This window comes from Dipteris shenzhenensis, chromosome 22 (genome assembly GCF_047967505.1).
Source record: "Dipteris shenzhenensis isolate YYH24624 ecotype China chromosome 22, Dip_SZ_1.0, whole genome shotgun sequence".
NCBI classification, from domain to species: Eukaryota; Viridiplantae; Streptophyta; class Polypodiopsida; order Gleicheniales; family Dipteridaceae; genus Dipteris; species Dipteris shenzhenensis.
In genome coordinates this window covers 54,955,178-54,975,534 of record NC_141617.1, presented here as the reverse complement: position 1 = coordinate 54,975,534, position 20,357 = coordinate 54,955,178, and positions in this window count along the sequence as shown.

Below are 20,357 nucleotides of genomic sequence, written 5' to 3'. Positions count from 1 at the left end.
CCCTAAACCCTAAACTCCCAAACCTTAAACCCTAACTCCCTGCTACCCCCGCTACCCCCTCACTACCCCCCTGCTACCCCTCTGCTACCCCCGCTGCCCATGTTGGACACTATGAAAGAGATTGCCGCAAGAAGCGATACGACCAAGGCGGTCAATCCAGCAGTAATCGAGGGAATTCCCGAGGAAGAGGAAATCATCGTGGTGGACATTCTAGTCACAGTCATTTTGCAAATGAACATGGAAATATGTTTCTTGCAAGTGAGGAATTGCATCAGACTGATACAATGCACCTAGACACTGATTTCAATCCCAAAGAGGATTTCAGCTATCAAGTCGACCAAGTGGAACAAGATCCTTGGTACATCGACAGCGGTGCATCATCTCATATGACAAATCATCAGGAATGGTTCACAGAAATGAAGCCATTAGAAGGTCAAAAGAATGTCATCTACACAACAGACAATACACCGAATCCGGTTCAAGGAACAGGTGTTATCCCTATGAACAATTTCACTGGTACAAAAGGATTAGTCAAAGATGTGCTCTATGTTCCGAAGCTCAGTAAGAACCTTTTGTCAGTAGGTCAAATGACAGAACACAACTACAAAGTCATCTTCGACGGTGATGAATGCACTATCAGAGACAAATCCAAAAGAGGTCAGCTAGTAGCAAAAGGTGTCAAGGAAGGACGCTTATACAGGATGCTAGCTACAGTACCAGATAAGCATGCCATGTCAGCTCAAATGCAACAGATGCCACTATCTGCAAAATGGCACAAGAGATATGGTCATGTCAAATTCAAGTACTTGTTAGATCTCAAGAATCAGAATATGGCAATTGGGATTCCGAAGCTACAGTTTCTTGGAAAAGTTTGTGAAGCATGCTGCTTCGGCAAACAAAAGCGAACCAACTTTGTCAGAAGTACCTCTCGTGCACGAGGTATTGATTCATACAGATGTATGGGGTTATGCCCAGACCTGCAGCATCAATGGTTCACTTTATTACTTGACCTTCATCGACGACTACAGCAGATATTGTTGGGTCTACTTTCTAAAAGAGAAATCTGAAGTGTTTTCCAGATTTCAAGAATTCAAAGCCATGGTAGAAAACCAAACAGGCAGAGAGATCAAGGTCATGAGATCAGACAGAGGAGGTGAATACATGTCTTCAGCATTCATGAACTTTTGCAAAAATCACGGCATTCGAAGACAATTCACATGTGTAGATACTCCTCAGCAAAATGCAAGAGCTAAAAGGAAGAATGGGACTTTAGCAGACAGTGCTAGAGCAATGCTTAGTGAAAAGCACCTTCCGAATCAATATTGGGCAGAAGCAATAGCTACAGCTAACTATTTGCTTAATCGGCTTCCTACCGAACCGATACAAGGTATGACTCCTTATGAAGCATTCACTGGACACAAGCCACGCATTGGGCATCTCCGCATATTTGGTTGCATAGCATATGCCCACATACATGATGATCATCGCAGGAAATTGGATGCGAAGTCACGCAAATGCATCATGGTTGGCTACAGTGAAGAAAGCAAAGCATACAAATTGTATGATCCCATCAACCGCAAAGTCATTATCTCCAGAGATGTAATCTTCGATGAGGAATCAGAATGGAAAACCTCACCTGCACAGGAGATAGAAGCATCGACTTCACAGTCATCTACAAAACAGGTTGATGAAGAAGAGCAAGAATTGTCCTCAACACCCCAAGCAGCGCCACAGCAGCTCAGACGGTCTACTAGGGAAAGCAGACCACCAGCTAGATTGACATATGCTCAGAAAGGTAAAGCAATTCAGGTGGAAACCACCAACTATGCTCTTATGACTACCATCATGGCTACAGAAGAGCCAGTGTACTTTCGAAGACAGTAGACAAGCCCGAATGGCAAACTGCTATGAATGAAGAAATGGATGCTTTGTATAAAAATAACACTTGGGAATTATGCGACCTTCCACCAGGAAAGAAGGCCATAGCCAACAAATGGGTATACAAAGTGAAGTACAATCTAGATGGCAGTATTCAGAGATACAAAGCCAGATTAGTTGCAAAAGGATTTGCACAACAATATGGCCAAGATTATGATGAGACTTATGCTCCAATAGCAAAGATGGATTCCATACAGTTCTTGATATCACTAGCGACACTCAGTAAATGGAATGTGTATCAGCTCGATGTCAAGAATGCATTTCTCAATGGTTATCTAGACGAGGAAGTCTACATGCAACAACCAGCCAGTTATGTTGAACCAGGAAAGAAGAACAAGGTTTGCCATCTCAAGAAAAGTCTCTATGGCTTAAAGCAAGCACCTAGAAGTTGGTACAGTAGAATTGACAAGTATTTTGCTGATCTAGGATACATGAAGTCCAATGCAGATCATACTCTCTACTACAAAGTTCAAGGGGACGACATTACTATTGCACTTTTGTACGTAGATGATCTGATTGGGACAGGAAGCAAGGATAGCTTCATCAGAAAACTAAAACAAGACTTATCTGCAGAGTTCGACATGAAAGATCTTGGACTTATGCACTATTGTCTTGGAATTGAGTTCTGGAGAGATTCAGATAGCACATTCATGAGTCAGCTCAAGTATGTTGACAGTCTCCTGAAGAAGTTTCATATGGCAGATTGCAAGATTGCAGCCACTCCCATGGAACAGAGTTTGAAACTTACTAAAGATTCAGAAAAGCCTACAGTCAATGACAGATACTACAGGCAACTCATTGGATCTCTTATATATCTGACAATCACACGGCCAGATATTTGTTATGCAGTAAGCTCACTAGCACAGTTTATGGCAAATCCAAAACAGTCTCACTGGAATGCAGCCAAAAGAGTCTTGAGATACATCAGAGGTACAAGACAATTTGGGATAGAATACAGAGGAAGTCATCCACGGTTGCATGGATACTGTGACAATGACTATGCTGGAGATCATGAGACCAGGAGATCGACACAGGGATATGCATTTTTCCTTGGTCAAGGTGCTATATCATGGTTGTCAAACAAACAGCCAACTGTTTCTTTGTCTTCGACTGAAGCAGAATATAGAGCACTCACTATAGGTGCATGTGAGGCTATATGGCTCAGAAGACTATTGTCAGAAACAGATTACTTTGATGAGTCAAAGCCAACAACAATATACTGTGATAATCAATCGGCTCAAGCATTGGCCAAAAATCCAGTATATCACTCCAGGACAAAGCACATTGATGTCAGAGAGCACTTCATCAGAGAAAGAGTGTTACTTGGTGACATCACACTGCAGCATTGTGATAGCAAAGAAAATGTTGCAGACATCTTTACCAAATTACTCGGTAAAGAGCTATTCGAGAAACACCGACTAGCTCTTGGTTTGACGCAGAGGAAGGACATTCCCATTAAAGGGGTGTGATGGAATGTAATGCTCAGTCCTTCTTCGATTCCCCAGAATCATCATCTTGAGGGAAGGCCTACTTCATGATGTTGATCTTGAGGGAAGGTGTTGAGAGTTCACGCTCAACATCATGTGATCATGTGTGCATAGCACCATCACGTGATCATATGTGCATAGCACTAACCTTATAGAGTGCTATAAAGGAAAGGGTTAGATCCCCTAACCCTAACCCTAAAAGGGTTTGTATATATTCTATTTTTTCAACTAATTCTAGTGTACAGTTAGTCATTTGTGGTGTGCTCTCTAGCTGTGCCCTCTCTCCTCATCTCCACTCTTCTCCTCTCCCCTCTTCATATTTTGTCACCCCCTCTCTCTCGCGTTGCCCCCTCCCCTTTCTCTCTCGTTGTCGCAGCAGCGGCCCCCCTTCTCTCTCTCCCCCCTTTCTCTCTCGTTGCCGCGACAGCGAGCCCCCCTCTCTCTCTCTCCCCCCTCTCTCTCCCTGTCGTGCCCCCCCTTCTCTCTCGCCCCCCCTTCTCTCTCGCTGGCGTGGCAACGCCCCCCCTCTCTCTCTCCCCCCCTCTCTCGCTGCCGCGCCCCCCTTCTCTCTCTCCCCCCCTTCTCTCTTGCTGCCGCGGCAGCGGCCCCCCCTCTCTCTCTCCCCTCCCCTCCCCTCCCTCTCTCTCCCCCCTCTCTCCGCTGCCACGGCAGCGGCCTCCCCCCCTCTCTCTCTCTCCCCCCTCTCTCTCGCGCTGCCGTGGGCAGTGGCCTCCCCCCTCTCTCCCCTCTCTTCCCCCCCCTCTCTCTCCCCTCCTCTCTCCCCTGCCGCGACAGCGGCCTCCCCCCTCTCTCCCCTCTCTCCCCCCTCTCTCTCTCTCCCCCCTCTCTCTCTCGCTGCCGCGGCAACGGCCCCCCCTTCTCTCTCTCTCCCCCCCTTTCTCTCTCCCCCCTCTCTCTCTCGCCCCCCCTCTCTCCCCTCTCTCCCTTCCCCCTCTCTCTCGTGCTGCGGCCGTAGTGGCCTCCCCCCTCTCTCTCTCCCCACTCTCTCTCTCTCCCCCCCTCTCTCTCTCTTTTACCTCTCACCCTCTCTCTCTAAACGTCTCTCCTCTCTCTTTCTCTCTCTCTCTAAAAGTCTCTCCTCTCTCTCCCTCTCTCTTTCTCTCTCTCTCTCTTTTGCTGCCGAGGCAGCAAGACTCTCTCTCTTATAATCTCTCTCTAAAAGTCTTTCCTTCACTTTTCTCTCTCTAAGTTCTCTCTCTATAATAAAATTTCAAAGAATACAAATTTTAAAAAAAGTACCTGGAAAAAAGTTGAGATCTATGCTTGTGCTTGCTTTTGCTCTTCCTCCTCTTTTTGCTTCTCCTCTTGCTCTTCCTTGTTGAAATGAGAGAAACAATGAGAGAACGAGAGTATATATAAGAAAAACTAGGGTTTTAAGTGCTTTTCTCTCATTGGTCCTATAACATTATCTCCTCTCCCATTGGCCTCTCTATTAGATTATCTTCTCTCTCTCTCCCACCCACTCCCATCCTCCCACCCCATTCCCACTCCTACCCCCATCCTCCCACCCCACCTCCCCCATTCCCACTCCCACGCCCACGCCCATTCTTCCACCTTCCCCATTCCCACTCCCTCTCCCACTCCCATCCTCCCACCCCACCCCTCCCACTCCCACCGTCACCCCACCCCCACCTCCCCCATTCCCACTCCCTCTCCCACTCCCACTCCCATTCTCCCACCCACTCCCCTCCTCCCACCTCCCATCCTCCCACCCCCACCCCTCCCCCCCCCATTCCCACTCCCATTCCCACTCCCACTCCCATTCTCCCACCCTTATCCTCCCACCTCACCCCTCCCACTCCCATCCTCCCACTCCCTCTCCCACTCCCACTCCCATTTTCCCACCCCCCCACCTCCCCCATTCCCACTCCCTCTCCCACTCCCACTCCCATTTTCCCACCCCCCCACCTCTCCCATTCCCACTCCCTCCCCCATCCTCCCACCCCACCCCTCCCACTTCCACCCCGGACTATTAGGTGTTTGACTTTGATTGTGAACTTGTAAATGTTACAAATGGTTTGACGAATGTATCAAATGCGAGGATGACATCAACAAAGGAATATTCAGTATTTGACTGTCAGAGTGATAAGATCAAGGATGCAACATCTCATGAAAACAACGTGACAAATAAATCTTACAAGAAGAACTACACAAATCCAAATAAGAATGTACAAAAGGTCCCAAAACGGACATACAGATGCATGAAAAGACAACGAGTGCAGGCAGATCCAGAAAAGCAACCAAAGAGAATAAGAGTAATGAATGAAGATGTTATGCTAAAAGCAATGCGATCTACATGTTGTAAGCATACATGTATGCGATCCATTAACTTACATGACATCAAGGGTTGTAGAGAACATGTCTGGCAAAGGAAAGGAAGCAGAAGAAATGAATACCTACTCATGAGATTGTCTTGCTTTCTTGTAAATGATAAGAGAAGGCAAAGTTCAGGACATCAAATAAGGCCTCTTATAAATGGAAAAAGTATATGCTATAATGCATATCGCATTATTACACGATTATCACATGGCACATATTGGAATTTGGCTAATAAAGCAAAGTATGGAGTTAAATTTAACATTCATGGAAACATAGGAAGGCCCAAAACAAGAGCCTCAACGGTTGCGGCAACAGCAATTTTGAAAGATTACATTTATAAAAATGCTTTACCGCAACCCCACCTATCAGAAATGCATCTTCCAATAGGTTTGACCAAAAAAGAAGTATTTAACTCTATTGGAGAAACACAGAGGCAAAGAGGGCATGCACCGGCATCTTTTCATACTTTGTATACTCTTTGGAAAAAAAGCTTTGGACATGTTAAAATCCCAAAGAGGCAAAAAATGTCAAAGTGCAACAACTGTGATGATCTAAAGCAAGCACTTGAGAGTGCAACATCTCCAGAACAAAAAGAAGCTTACAAAAAAAAGAGGGAATTTCATCATGGACTTGTTCGACATTCTAGAATAAAATATGCATTTTGGAAGGAGCAAGCTATTTCTCACCCAAATGAGTACATGTGCATTATTGTAGATGGTATGGATCAAAATACAACAACATTACCTCGATTCGTTAACACGCCACCTAAGCTACAAGGCAAATACTTTTTAAAGACACATCTATGTGGAGTGTTAGTGCACGGATTTAAGTTTTTTGCAGACATATGGATTGATTCCTTGCATCTACACGATAGCAATCAAGTTGTAACATCCGTTATGAAGGCAATTTACAATGTACATGCAAAAAAAGGTCGCCTACCAGCAACTTTGAGAGTACAAGCAGACAATTGCAGATGAGAGAATAAGAATGTACTCTTCTTTGCATTTTGCTTAGTGCTAATCGCTCATAGAATCTTCAATGAGATTGAAGTTGGGTTTTTGTTGGTTGGGCACACACATGAGGATATCGATCAAGTATTTAGCACAGTTTCAAGAGAACTAAAACACAAGGACATGGAGACAATGGATGACTTGATAAGAAAATGTGGGAGGCAAGTTGGTGGCCATAAGGAAGGAACAATATGCTCAATGGTTGAGAGGATGTATGATTGGAAGAGCTTTATTCTACCTTTCATACAAAAAGGTGGTGATGCCTTGATAGGTCATAGCGCTCCACACTATTTTTTATTTTTCTTAAAGGATGAAAAACCAGTGATGCAATGGCAACACTATTCTCTTGATACAAAATGGGAACCTAAAGAACCTTACTCTCTCTTAACTTCAATCCCGAGCAAAGAAATGCATCCAACATGGGCTCCTATAAAAGAATTCAGCGAGAAATCCAAAGGTGAAATAGAAGGCTTAAAAGCTTTTATTGCATACAAAGAGGAAATGCTCCGGAGATTTCCTGATTGGAAGCCCTCTTGGAAGGAACACACTATTGTTGTAATTAGCAAGACCTACCAATTGATAAAGGACCTTGCAAAAATGCGAGAAGATGATATTAAGGCAGAACGGCCTTTATTTTGGCCAAATGTTGGTAATGACTTGCGTCCAGCATGTGGTCTCTTTGAAAATGAGTTTGAATCGTTGCTCCCACATCCATATTGTGGACCCAAGAAGAGAGAGTTTATGCCACAAATAGACATAGATGTCCATTGTTTTGTTGCAGTTCGACCATCGGATGATGAACATGAGAACGTGAAGTTTTGGGTTGCGAAAGTAGTTGATGTGAGCATGGATGACCGGGGGAGAGCTACAACATTTACAGCGGTATGGTATGAGCCAAGGGGCAGGAAGGAGAACCAAGATAACAGTACATTGTATAGTAGTTGTCTGAAAAAGGAATGGGTCCCAAACCATGAAGCAATTTCAAGACTTTCCACAAAGACAGTCATAGTATCCTGGAAATCAAGGTCAAAGAAAACAAAGAGGCACATGGGGTATGATGTAGAAGACAAAATAAAATTACCGCAACCAATTATTACGCACATTACAGAGTTCATAAAGATGCTCGCCCGGGAGGAAGTAGAAGGAGATAGCGCAAATGAAGAATGCCCATGATAACACCATTCAAATATCGAGAAAGAGTGAAGGTGGTGGTGGTTGTCAGATGAGAGTGAATGAAGATGGCACCCAAGCGACAAGTGACGATAGAAAGGACATTCTAAACAAGCAAATGATTGGATCGCTCATTTCTGTGATCATGATAGAAAAGGACATTCAAACAAGCAAATGTTTGGATTGCCCATTTGTACTAAACTCATTGTAAAGGAAAAATTAAATTATTGAAAAGGCCACAGGAGATCCTTTGTACAAAGACTCATCCAGAGCAATATTTGTTGTAAAACTTATGACATGATAATGTAAAATTGCAAGCATAACTATTGCTATTTTTTGGAGTACAAAAGAGGCTTCCATCATGTCTCATGTCTATATAAACCCTCAATAGCATGGTTTTTCATGGATTTAAACTAATAACTCGGATTTTTTATTTTAAGAATATGATTCTTATAAACAAGAAATACAAATTTAGGATTTAATAGTAGTTTTTGCATTATTTGTACAACATTGTAGAGAGATATTTTGAAATGTCTTATGTGAAAATGATAGTGCCAGAAAGTAAACTTTTGATTCTCGAATGACAGTTTCATAAAGTAAACTTTTCATTTGGGAAGGATTTTAAGGAATAGTCCAAAATTAATGAAATAAGTGTTTGGCCACACTTGTTAAGCATTTGTAAATGAGCCTAGCATCCCAAGGTCTCTCTATTTGGCCTCCTTTCTTTTGACAATTGTGACTGCACCCCACACATATCTCTCTTGATTTTAAGAAACTATATGAAAAGGATGATTTTCTTCTTCTTTTGAAATGGCTCATTACTGACCTCATAGATTCCAATATGTATTTTGAAACATCTACAATTAGACATGTCTGCTATGAGTCTTGAAAAGCTTTGTGTGTACTCCTAAGATGGCAAGCTCCTCTTTCTTGCTTCCTTGCATGCATCTTCTTTACAATCAACCTTGAGCATATGCCACAACCTTAAATTACAGACGTCTCAAAATTTTGAAATAAAATTTAAGTCTCAAGTTCCTACACATAGTTCACAACATACAACTCATTGAAAAAAAAAAAAACCAAATAATACCATGAGTCTAGTAATCTCAAATCTTGAGTGCATGTCAAAGCTTAATTTAGAGATGTTTCTACTTCTTGAAAAAAGTCAAAATTTCTTATAGCTCCCGATGTATGCCACACTTGAGTTACAAATGTTTCTTATTTAAAAAAATGTCAAATCTCTTCGCCTTTACAAGTCCAATCTTTAGCACCACACTGTGATTTAGAGAAGTTTCTATTGAGTTAAAAAAAGAAAATATCTCAAGCTCCCCTTTATAACTCCACCACCTTAAGCATATACCACACCTTGAATCAGACTTTTTTTCTCTTTGAAGTTCACACTCACAACTAAAAATATTAAGTTCGCACTCACAACTACAACCTTGAGTGTACACCATATCTTGAATTAGACGAGTTTCTTGAAAATAAAAAATATTTAAAAATCTCATAATTCCCCTCACAACTTCAACCTTTAGTGTATGATACAACTCCAACAGAGAATTTACAATTTAAAAAAACTCACAATCTCAAGTCCCCTCTTAAAACCCCAACTCTAAGCATACACCACACCTTCATAAAGAAGAAGTTAATTTTTGAAAAAATTCAAAACCTCATGTTCTCCAAAAAATTCCAACCTTGAGTGTACATCACACCTTAAAACACTGAAGTCTTCATTTTAAAGGAAAAACACAAAACACCTTGTTTTTACATGCTAGCATATTGCTTCTTTTTGGAGGAGATTCTAGATCTTGAAAAATGTTAATTTTTTCCAAGCTCAAATCTTGGGCACTTGTTAAAACATTGTTGGCCAGACTTGTCACACATTTGTAAACTTGAGACTACCTTCCCAAGATCTCTCTAGTGGGCCTCCTTCCCTTTGACAATCATGGCTTCTTGCACCCCACACATATCTCCCTTACTTTTAAGAGACATTTTGAAAGGAAATCAAAGTCGCATATTTTGGACATGTCTCTCCTTTACATAGTGATTAAATCTTAAAATGTTTTAAAATTTTGGAGAAATTTTGATTCTCTCAAAATATATTTCCATAGTTTAATTTAATTGGTCAATTTGATAATTTAAAAATGAGGGTTTAGGGTCTAGGGTTTATGATTGATTAAAACAAGTTGTTTCCCAAATCATCAAAATCTCTTAGAACAACACAATCACTTACTCAAATCTTATATTTCAAAATGTTTTGAAATTTTAAAAAAGTATATTTAAGAAGTAATGATTTATGTTTTCATTGCCAATCTACTATCCTTACATATAATTTCAATCTAAAAGAGAGTTTAGATGTGATGTTCTATGGAGTACTGAAGTGACGGCCTTTAGACAAATAGATACTCATGATCCCATTAGTGAAGATGTGTGGTGACAATTACCATTGTAATTTTCCCTAAAATACAATCAAAATATTAACATGGAAATGTTGAAATAGTGGGTAATTTATTACAATGTGATATCATTGATATGCAAGCACAAAGAGTCCTTTGGGATAATGATGAGATAATTCCAAAGACTTACCTAATGATATTACACAAAAATTTATCCAGGGAGAAAAAGTTAACATGTTTCCTTAGTCTAGAGAAGTATTATTAGTGGGAGACTTCCAAGGCTAGGTTTAGACTATACTTTGTATTATTGAGGTCATTAAGTTGACATATGAAGGTATCATTAAAAGTGAAATGGATAACACTTCACAGTCATAGGTTCCTAAAAGGGATTGGTGAAGTAGGTGCAATGACAGGGATGCATGAAGTTCTTATTAGAGGGGAGGATATAGATATCATTTGAATGAACAAGTGATACGATAACATGGGTCAATGATAAAATGCATCACATTGGCCATGAAGTTACTAGTTAAAAGGAGAATATAGACACTATTTGTGGGTTAATTGATGCAATTGTAGAGATGAATGATATTAGTACCATAATTTCTTACTCGAGAGGAGAGTCACTTCCCAAGGCATGTTGTAGGCATCTAATGCTATCTGAATAGAATATACAAGAAACTATCATGAAATTCTATTGTAAGAGACTTTGCATTAGAAGAGCTACAAATGATGATTGGGAGGCCATATGTATGGGATATAATAGGAAATCCAAGGTCAAACATATGTAATTATATTCTTTTGAAATTTCCTTGCTTCCTTCAACAATATATGACAACTTGAAGACAACTCTAGGCAAACCTTTATTGTTAATGGGATTATCACATGGTACATACTATTGCATTTGGGGTTAAAAAGGAAGCGATTTATAAAGTTCATGGAAATGTATGTAAGTTGAAAGGAAAAAGAAGCACCATGAATGCACTCGTGGTTTTAAAGCAAATATTTAAAGACAATGCATTGCCACAATCTCATCTTCAACAAATAATCTCAGTTGAAATTATACTATGCCCATGTCATCTTCCTTTAGTTATGACAAAGAGGGTTGTACTATAGACTATAAACAAAAATTTACAAGTAAAAGGCATTAAAAGTTTCAATTTCTACATTATACAAAATTAGGCATGTATGATTTTGCAATGTGAAAACACCATGAAAGCAACAAATGTCAAAGTGCAAGCTTTATGATGAATTGAAAAATGATGTTGAACATAGAAAATGTGAGAAATATTGAGGAAATTATATCAAATGGTGGAAAATCCATTTGCATCACATGCACTATGCTAGAAAAGAATATGATTATTGGACAAAGGAAACCATATAATATATGGATATAGTGTATATAATTGATGGAATGGATCATATAGCGTACTCATAGCATATGATTATTGGAGGGAGGAAGCTATATCAAATATGAATATAGTGTATTACCATTGATGGAATGGATCAAAAGACAAAAACTTTGCCATGGTATAGGTGCACCACAAGACTAAAGAGGCACTTTATGTGGAGTATTAGTATGTGGATACGAACTCTTTTGTGATGTAAGAATTGATAGTTTGCATAAGCATGATAATAATGAAGTGGCATTGAAGGAAATATGAAAATTCAAAGATGCTTGTGAATTTTTATCTTGCATCTTGAAAATACAAGATGATAGCTGTTTTACAAAAAAGAAGAATAGGTAGAGCACATTGGTTTGTGCTCTATGAAATTGGTTTCTTTGAATATATTTGGAAAAATGGAAATAAGTTTTCTTCTTGTAATCCACACACATGAAGACATAGATCCTAGATATAGTGTCATATCTAGAGAGATTGAAGTCAATGAGTTTTTAAAAAAGTGCTTAAATTGGAAAAAGAGTGGGTAACGCTTGAAAAGAACAATCAAAAGTAGCTATCTTGGAGAGGATTGTAGGCTAGAGGACATTCATAGAGCTACATTTGAAATCCCAAAGCCTTTGCCCAAAGTTCAAACAAAATCAAAAACCCTTCTTTAGATATACTATAATAGGCCACACTCAGAGCCTATTCATCTAATAACCACAACATGAATGGGTGAGCTTGGTGTTAATACAGCTTTTTTTTTTGAAAAAAACGCTCTTTAGATATACAATAGGAAGCCAATATCATAACTTTAGTGTGTAGTTGTTGACAAACAACTCCTCTTCTTGGGGAGCAGCCAACAAACAGGAAGGTCATCAACCAACAAGAATGGGCTGAAGTTTGAAACTGAAACCAAAGCTAAGAATCTTGGCTTGAAGCTCGGGCACAAACGTGGAAAGAACAAAAACGAGAAATCACCCTCTGAATCTGCACCAAAAGTGCGTATGTGAAGCCGTCACTTTTGATTTACCATGGAAGAGGAAAAGAGGGAAGAAACATGATACTGGGAAATGAAGTACTTGAAGCACTACTTAGTAGATGGAGTTGGCATATAGACTCACCATATGCTTTATTAAAGAAAATAATACCATTGGAAGAAATTGGATTTGTTCTCATAAAAATACATAAAATATATAGATGAAATGAAAGGTTTGCAAGCCTTCATTTGTCATATCAGAAGTATGATGCACTACAAGGCATAGGCCATTTTTCGACGAAAATACCGACGCTTTTTACATTAAAATTTTTTTTTTCACGGGCACAAACGTCGCTATAAGTGTCGCTAAAAGCGTCGGGAAAGGACCATCGCTATAAAGCGTCGCTATATAGCGACAGTGGCAAATGTCGCTATATAGCAACGATGCAAACGTCGCTATATAGCAACACTGTTAATCATCGCTATATAGTGACACTGGTAAACGTCGCTATATAGCGACAATTAACAGAAGTAAAGAAAAAGGGTTAGTGGGGCTAATCCTTTTGGCCCTGTTTAGCCCAACTAATTCTTTTTTTTTTTGTAATTACAAAACAAAGTTTTTTATAACAAAATTTCCCTTGCGAAAAGGGTGATACAAAATCGTTCTTGTGAAATGATGAGCAACAAAAGCATATACATGTCGGACATATACAACATTGTTTGTAATAAAATTACCCTTTCTTGACTCTGTGCCAACATGAACTTATCAAGAAAGAGAAGGTGTTACAACTTTGTGATACAACTTTGTGTTACAACTTTGTGCTACAACTTCTAGACACAACTTTGTGTTACGACTTTGTGATACAACTTTGTGTTACAACTTTGTGTTACGACTTTGTGATACAACTTTGTGTTACAACTTTGTGTTACAACTTCTAGACACAACTTTGTGTTACGACTTTGTGTTACGAGTTTGTCTACATGAAGAGAGAGAATGTGTTACGACTTTGTGACACAACTTTGTGTAACAACTTTGTGTTACAACTTCTACATGTAGAGAGAGAATGTGTTACAACTTTGTGTTACAACTTTGTGATACAACTTTGTGTTACAACTTTGTGATACGACTTTGTGTTACATGGAGAGAGAGAAGCTCTCCAACTTGTATAAATACCCCATAATGGAATGAAGCCCACACTCTTTGGGGCATTGTGTTGAGTCTACTTTGGTATTCCAAGCATTTGTCTCAAGTGTCCATGCTTCCTTGCACTGCACGTCCAAAAGCATGTCCTAACCTTGCAACTCCTCCTCCCCTCTCCTCCAACCTTGCAACCCACCCTCTTCCTCTCCTCCTCCCTCCTCCTCCTTCCTTCTCCTCCTCCCTCCTCCTCCCTCCTCCTCCTCCCTCCTCCTCCTCCTCCTCCCTTCTCCTCCTCCACCTCTCTCCTCCTCCTCCTCCTCTCTCCTCCTCTCTCTTCTTTCCCCCATGCTCTTACACCTTCTTCCTCTCCCACTCCTATGCACCCCTAAACCCTTTGTTCCTCAACCCTTAAACTCCATGATCTATGAGGGAGACGAGTTCTCCACCATGTTCTCTACTCTGAACCTTGGATCCTCCTTCTAACCCTGGACTCCTTCTAAACCCTGGAACCTCCTTCTGAACCCTGGAACTCTTTCTAAACCCTGGAACCTCCTTCTAAACCTTGGAACCTCCTTCTAAACCGTGGAACTCTTTCTAAACCCTGGAACCTCCTTCTGAACCCTGGAACTCTTTCTGAACCCTGAAACTCCTCCTAAACCCTGGAACTCTTTCTAAACCCTGGAACCTCCTTCTGAACCCTTAAACTCCTCCTAAACCCTACAACCCCCAATGAAGGCGAAAGCCTTCATTACCTTAACAAAGATGGTTTACGTGCCTTTTACACATGCTTGCACTTTGTTTGCTTACCACACTTAAGCCTATGTCTCTCACCGGAACACGACTCGAGGTCCTAAGCTACACATATACTACAACCGACAATCCCAATATATCTGTAGGTGACAAAGAGCCTCGGAACCCTGCAACATAGAATACCCAGCTCTTCCTACGAAAGCAGTAGGAAAGAGCCAACATTTGGCGCTGCTGCCGGGGAGACTAGCATCTCAAGTAGTAAGTAAACATACGTAGGTATGTGTAAAACAACAAACTACTTCGAACTTTCACGAACATAACACTCAAGGGCAAGGAGAGTAAAATTTTTTTTCCAATTCTAGCCAAACATATCAACCCCAAACATCCACTTTGGGTTACTACCTTAAGAAATTTTCTTAATTTCTTAAATAGAAGCCACATGATATACAATCAGGCTAGGTAGTGGACACGGATGCGTAGAGCTTTCAATTTCGATCATTTTACCTTTTTACAGAAAAGCAAACCGAACTCTCCATAAAGAGTTATGGCTCGGGAAGAGTTTAGGGTTAAACCCTAAACCTAAACCCTAAACCTAAAATCCAATCCTATAAAAACCTACTCCACCCCCCTCATTCTTCATCTTTCACTTTTTGCCTCCATTCTCTTCTTCATTCCAAGCCCCACGCAAGACACTCCTCCCTCTCCATCGACCATCCCCTTACTCCTATCCTCGCAAAATGTAAGTGACATCGAGCCCTTCTCGTAGCGATGACCTAGCCTTCCACCCACCATCCATTGTTCCGCAACAATCCCGTTACATCGAGAAAGACTTGGAGAGCGTTCAGGTGACCACTTCTCCCTGCTTTTCGATTTCCGTCTTTCAGGTTTTTTTTTGCTCTTTTTTACCCCTCCCCCCCTCCCACTCCATCTCCACCACCCCCTCCCCCTTCATCTCCACCTCCCCCTCCCCCCTCCCCCTCCCCCCTCCATCTCCACCTCCCCCTCCACCCCCCCCTCCCCCTCCATCTCCACCACCACCTCCCCCCTCCCCCTTCATCTCCACCTCCCCCTCTCCCCCTCCCCCTCCACCACCACCTTCCCCCCTCCCCCTCCCCCTTCATCTCCACCTCCCCGTCTCCCCCTCCCCCTCCACCACCACCTCCCCCCCTCCCCCTCCCCCTTCATCTCCACCTCCCCCTATCCCCCACCACCTCCACCACCTCCCTTTCACTCTCTCTCTTTCTTTCTCTCTCTCTCCCTCCCCCTTTCTCTCTCCTTTCTCACTCCTCTCTCCCCCTTTTCCCCTCTCTCTCTCTCTTCTCTCTCTCCACCTCCCCCCCACCTCTCTCTCTCCCACCCCCTCTTTCTCTCACTCTCTCCTCTCTCCCCCTCGTTCTCTCTCCCACCCCCTCTCTCTCTCACTCTCTCCTCTCTCCCCCTCGTTCTCTCCCCCACCCCCTCTCTCTCTCTCACTCTCTCCTCTCTCCCCCTCATTCTCTCCCCCCTTACGCTCGCCCCTCCCCCCCCCACCCCGCCCCCCCCTCTCCTCTCTCTCCCCCCTTACCCCCTCCCCCTTACCCCCCCCTCTCTGTAAACCCCCACCTCCCACGCCCTTGCCCCGCCCCGCGGCGGCGCACGCAGCGCCGCCCGCCCCCTCTCTCTCTTACCCCCCACCCCCCGCCCCGCGGTGGCGCACGCAGCGCCGCCCGCCCCTTCTCTCTAACCCCCCCGCCCCCGCCCCGCGCCATTCCCCGCCCCGCCCCGCTCACAGCCCCCTCTCCCCTTCACCCCCTCACCCCCGCCACCCCCCTCCCTCCCCCGTCGCAAAGCCTGCCCCCTCTCTCTCTTACCCCCGCCATTCCCCGCCCCGCCCCGCACAGCCCCCTCTCCCCTCCACCCCCTCACCCCCGTCCCCCACCCTAACCCCGCTCGAACCCCCTCCCCCGCCCACCCCACCTGCGCCTCCCCGCCCCGCGCCCGCGCCCCACCCCGCCCCACTCCCCCCCGCCCCGCCAGCGGCGGCGCCCCCTCACCCGCCCGCCCCGAACCCCCTCCCCCGCCCAACCCTGCCTGCGCGCCCAACCCCCGCCCCCTCGTCACACCCCGCCCTCCCCCTCTCCGCACCGCCCCCACCCCTCGCCACCCCTCGCCCTCCCTCGTCGCCCCCCTCTTCCCCCGTCGCCCCTTCCCCCCCTCTCCCCTCACCCCTGCGTAAACACCCCCCCCATGCGCGCAACCCCCCCTGTGCCATTCCCCCCCCTTGCGAAACCAACCCCCCCCGGGCGTCGCCGTCGGGTAGCCCCCCCCACAAAACCAACCTTTAATTAAAAAAAAACCTAACCTAAAACTAACCTCAGGTTAGTTACTAACTACGGTTAGGTTAGTCGATTAACCCTAGGCTAGTCAGTCTTAACTACAGTTAGGTTAGCTTAGTTAGGTTAGGATAACTAGGTTAGTTAGTTAACCTCGGTTAGCTTAGTTCACGTAGGTTAGGTTAGTAGTAATTGAAGTTAGGTTAGTTTAGTTAACCCTCAGTTAGTTAGGCTAGGTTCGGTTAGGATTACTCTCAGTTAGGTTAGACTAACTCTTCAGTTAGTAACTAACTCCAGTTAGTTAAACCTCCCAGTTACAGTAACTGGGAGGATCTAGGTTAGTTTCCTTAACTAGAGTCACTTGGTTTCAACCCCTCAGTTGGACTTAAAGTCCATTCACACCACAATTAGGACCCCCCCAAACGCAAAAATTACCCCTACTTTAACCCCGCGAAACTCATCCGTTTGGGACCCAGACTGAACCCCGTTTGAACCATGATTTCACACACGGAAACACCACGCTCACACCATTTCGGCATCCCTAGCACACGTTCATTCGCGCCCCCGTGTGGGCCTTATTTTGCACAAATTCACTCGTATTTTCACGTCGTGACCTCCGATTAACGATCCGTCTGCACCGGCACATTTCCCTACACACGTAGGACAATCTTAGGCACATTATTAACACGACGGTCCCTACACAAACTAACACCACTCTAACTCTCCTAACACCACCACCTCCACACCCGCACTTGGGGTAGCGACACCCGTAGCAAATCACGCACAATCTGCATGCAGTTACGTTCCGGCCAACGACTTCGACTCCAACGCTCGCCCCATCCGCAACTAACTCCACTGCAACAACCGCCCCCGCCAATCCTCTACCCCGAATCCGCCCCTGAGATTCAACAACTCCCTTTAACTCCTCCATGCTCCAACATGGCTGGCCGCCGTCATGACCATGATGGTGATATCGAGCTCGAGGCAGAGGCTGTCAACTTCTTCAATTGACGAAATCACAACAATCACGGCCGACGCCCCTTGGGAAAACTGGAACTTCCCAAATATAATGGTAGGGGAGACCCAGCTCGATTCCTCCAGCATTTTGATGCCGCATGTCGAGCAGGTGGTGATCAATCCCATGAAACCAAGGTGGCTTGGTTTCCAATGGCCTTAACTGATGAGGCGTCAGAATGGTACCTCGACCTTCTCGTGGAAGAACATGCCACATGGGACCTACTTCAAACCGAATTCAAACGTCGCTTTCAAACGGAGAGGCTCCAAGATGATCCCGCTCTCCAACTCAGCAAGATCGAACAAGGCCAGGGGGAAGATGTACGCACATACCTGGGAAAGATGAAGAGATTGATTGCCAAATGTGACCCACGCCCAGATGCAAAGTACCTCACGGCATGGTTCATAGCAGGTCTAAGAAAGAAAATCTGCAAGGATATGAAAAAGATAAGTAGCTATGAAACATTCAGTGCTGCTCATGCGGCAGCCATTGACATCGAAGATGGCATGACAGACTCAGACACTAGCAGTGATGATGCCAGATCAAATACACGAGATAAGCGCTCGAAAAAAGGTAAATCAAAGGACACTGCCGAAACATCCAATGAAGATCGCCTAGAAGCCATGACCTTGAAGCTGAAAGAAGGTATGATGCAGGCCATGGATCAAAAACTCCACTTGTCTCAGCCGCCAACTCAAACATATCCACGGCGAGAAAATGTCTGGTGCCCACACTGCTTGGCAAATCATACAGCAAATGAATGCCCAGTCCTAAGAGCAAGGATCACTGCACAAGCAAATCCACCGCCATGGTTGTGGTGCCATATCTGCGTCGTCGGCGGCCATGATGAGAATAGTTGCATCTTCAACATGCGCAACAATCCGCCTCGACCACCACAATACCAAGCGGCACCCATGCCAGTATACAGGCAACCGGCACTTGCACAAGCGCCCCCAGCTCCGAGGCTAAATCTTGTTCCCGTTCGAACACAAGTCCCACAACTACTCAGGAATCCGAATCCACGACCGTATCCAAGAGCACCAAATCCAGCTCCTCAGGCAGTTCCCATACATCAATTACGAGCCGAGGAGGTAGACTCACTATTTGAGTATGAAGCAGAGTACCGAGTGTACTATGTAGAAGGTGTAGAGGGTCTAATACCAGTCTATGCAAATCAAGTGCGACCCAACACATTTCGAGCACCAATCAAGTGTTACGGTTGTGGAGAAAATCATAGGATTGTAGAGTGCCCTCATCGTGGTAGCCCAGCCACTTTCCAACCACTCTGCAGAGATTGTGGCATAGGACATGCCTGTATGGATTGTCCCATGAAAAATAAGGTCCCAGAACAAACAGAGGTTAAGCCTGACATCCCCATCGGCATCATTGGGGTGGACCATCAAAGTCTGGGTCCGGCAAGTCTAAGGTTACAACCTATCAATGTAATTACACGCCAACAGAAAGAGGCCACAAAGGACCCTATCATTCCAATCCAACCAAAGCGACTTCTGAGAAAGAAAGCACAAGTGCCTCCACCTCCGCCAAGCAATGAGCAGCCGAGCTCATCCACATCAACTCCCGAGCCTCAAATAAAAGAAGCTCCATACCCGAATGCAGAGGTGGAGAAGGCTCGTTTTTAGGTACTTCAGCAATGGGTTCAAAATGAACAAGCTCAATTTGAGGCTCAGAAATAAGCTCAAGAACCACTCCATGACTTGGCCCCACAAAGTATTGATACTATACTCGAGCCTTTGTTCCAACAACAGACTCCACAACAGAATGTACCACCACGTCAACTTGAAGGAGCTGCACTCTCTAGCATCCTGAGTTGCCCTGTGTCAATTCCCATCGGAATCCTCTTACGGAATTGTCCCAATCTCTGGGAGAGTTTCAAAGGATGGATTGAACTCGCAAATCCCCCTCCACCTATGAACGACATTGAAGATATCTCTGTGCGGATGGGTGAGAGAGATGACATATGCAACATCACTGTGCCTTTGATCCACAAGGCATATAATGAAGTCCAAGCCATAGTGGATGGTGGAGCAGGTGTCAATGTCCTATCAAAGGAGCTCTACGAAGAATGGGGTCTCCCACCAATGCAAAAGGCTAATTTCAACATACGCCTTGCCGATGATTTACGGGCTAAACCCTTGGGAATAGTGAATGGCGTGTCCACAAAGATCGCAGGAGTCCGCTTTTCCCTTCAATTCACAATCTTGGATCTCCCCAAAAAATCCTATCAAATCTTACTAGGACGTCCTTGGTTACGGGAAGCATCAGTCCTCCATGACTGGGGAACTGATAGATTGACAATCCAGAATCGAGACACTGCAGTCAGGGTGAATGTGGGGACAGGAGCTATTAAACCAATTGTTCCTAGAGCATTGGATGACACATCTTCCACGACAATCTGGAGCAAATCAGCTCCCTTGCAACA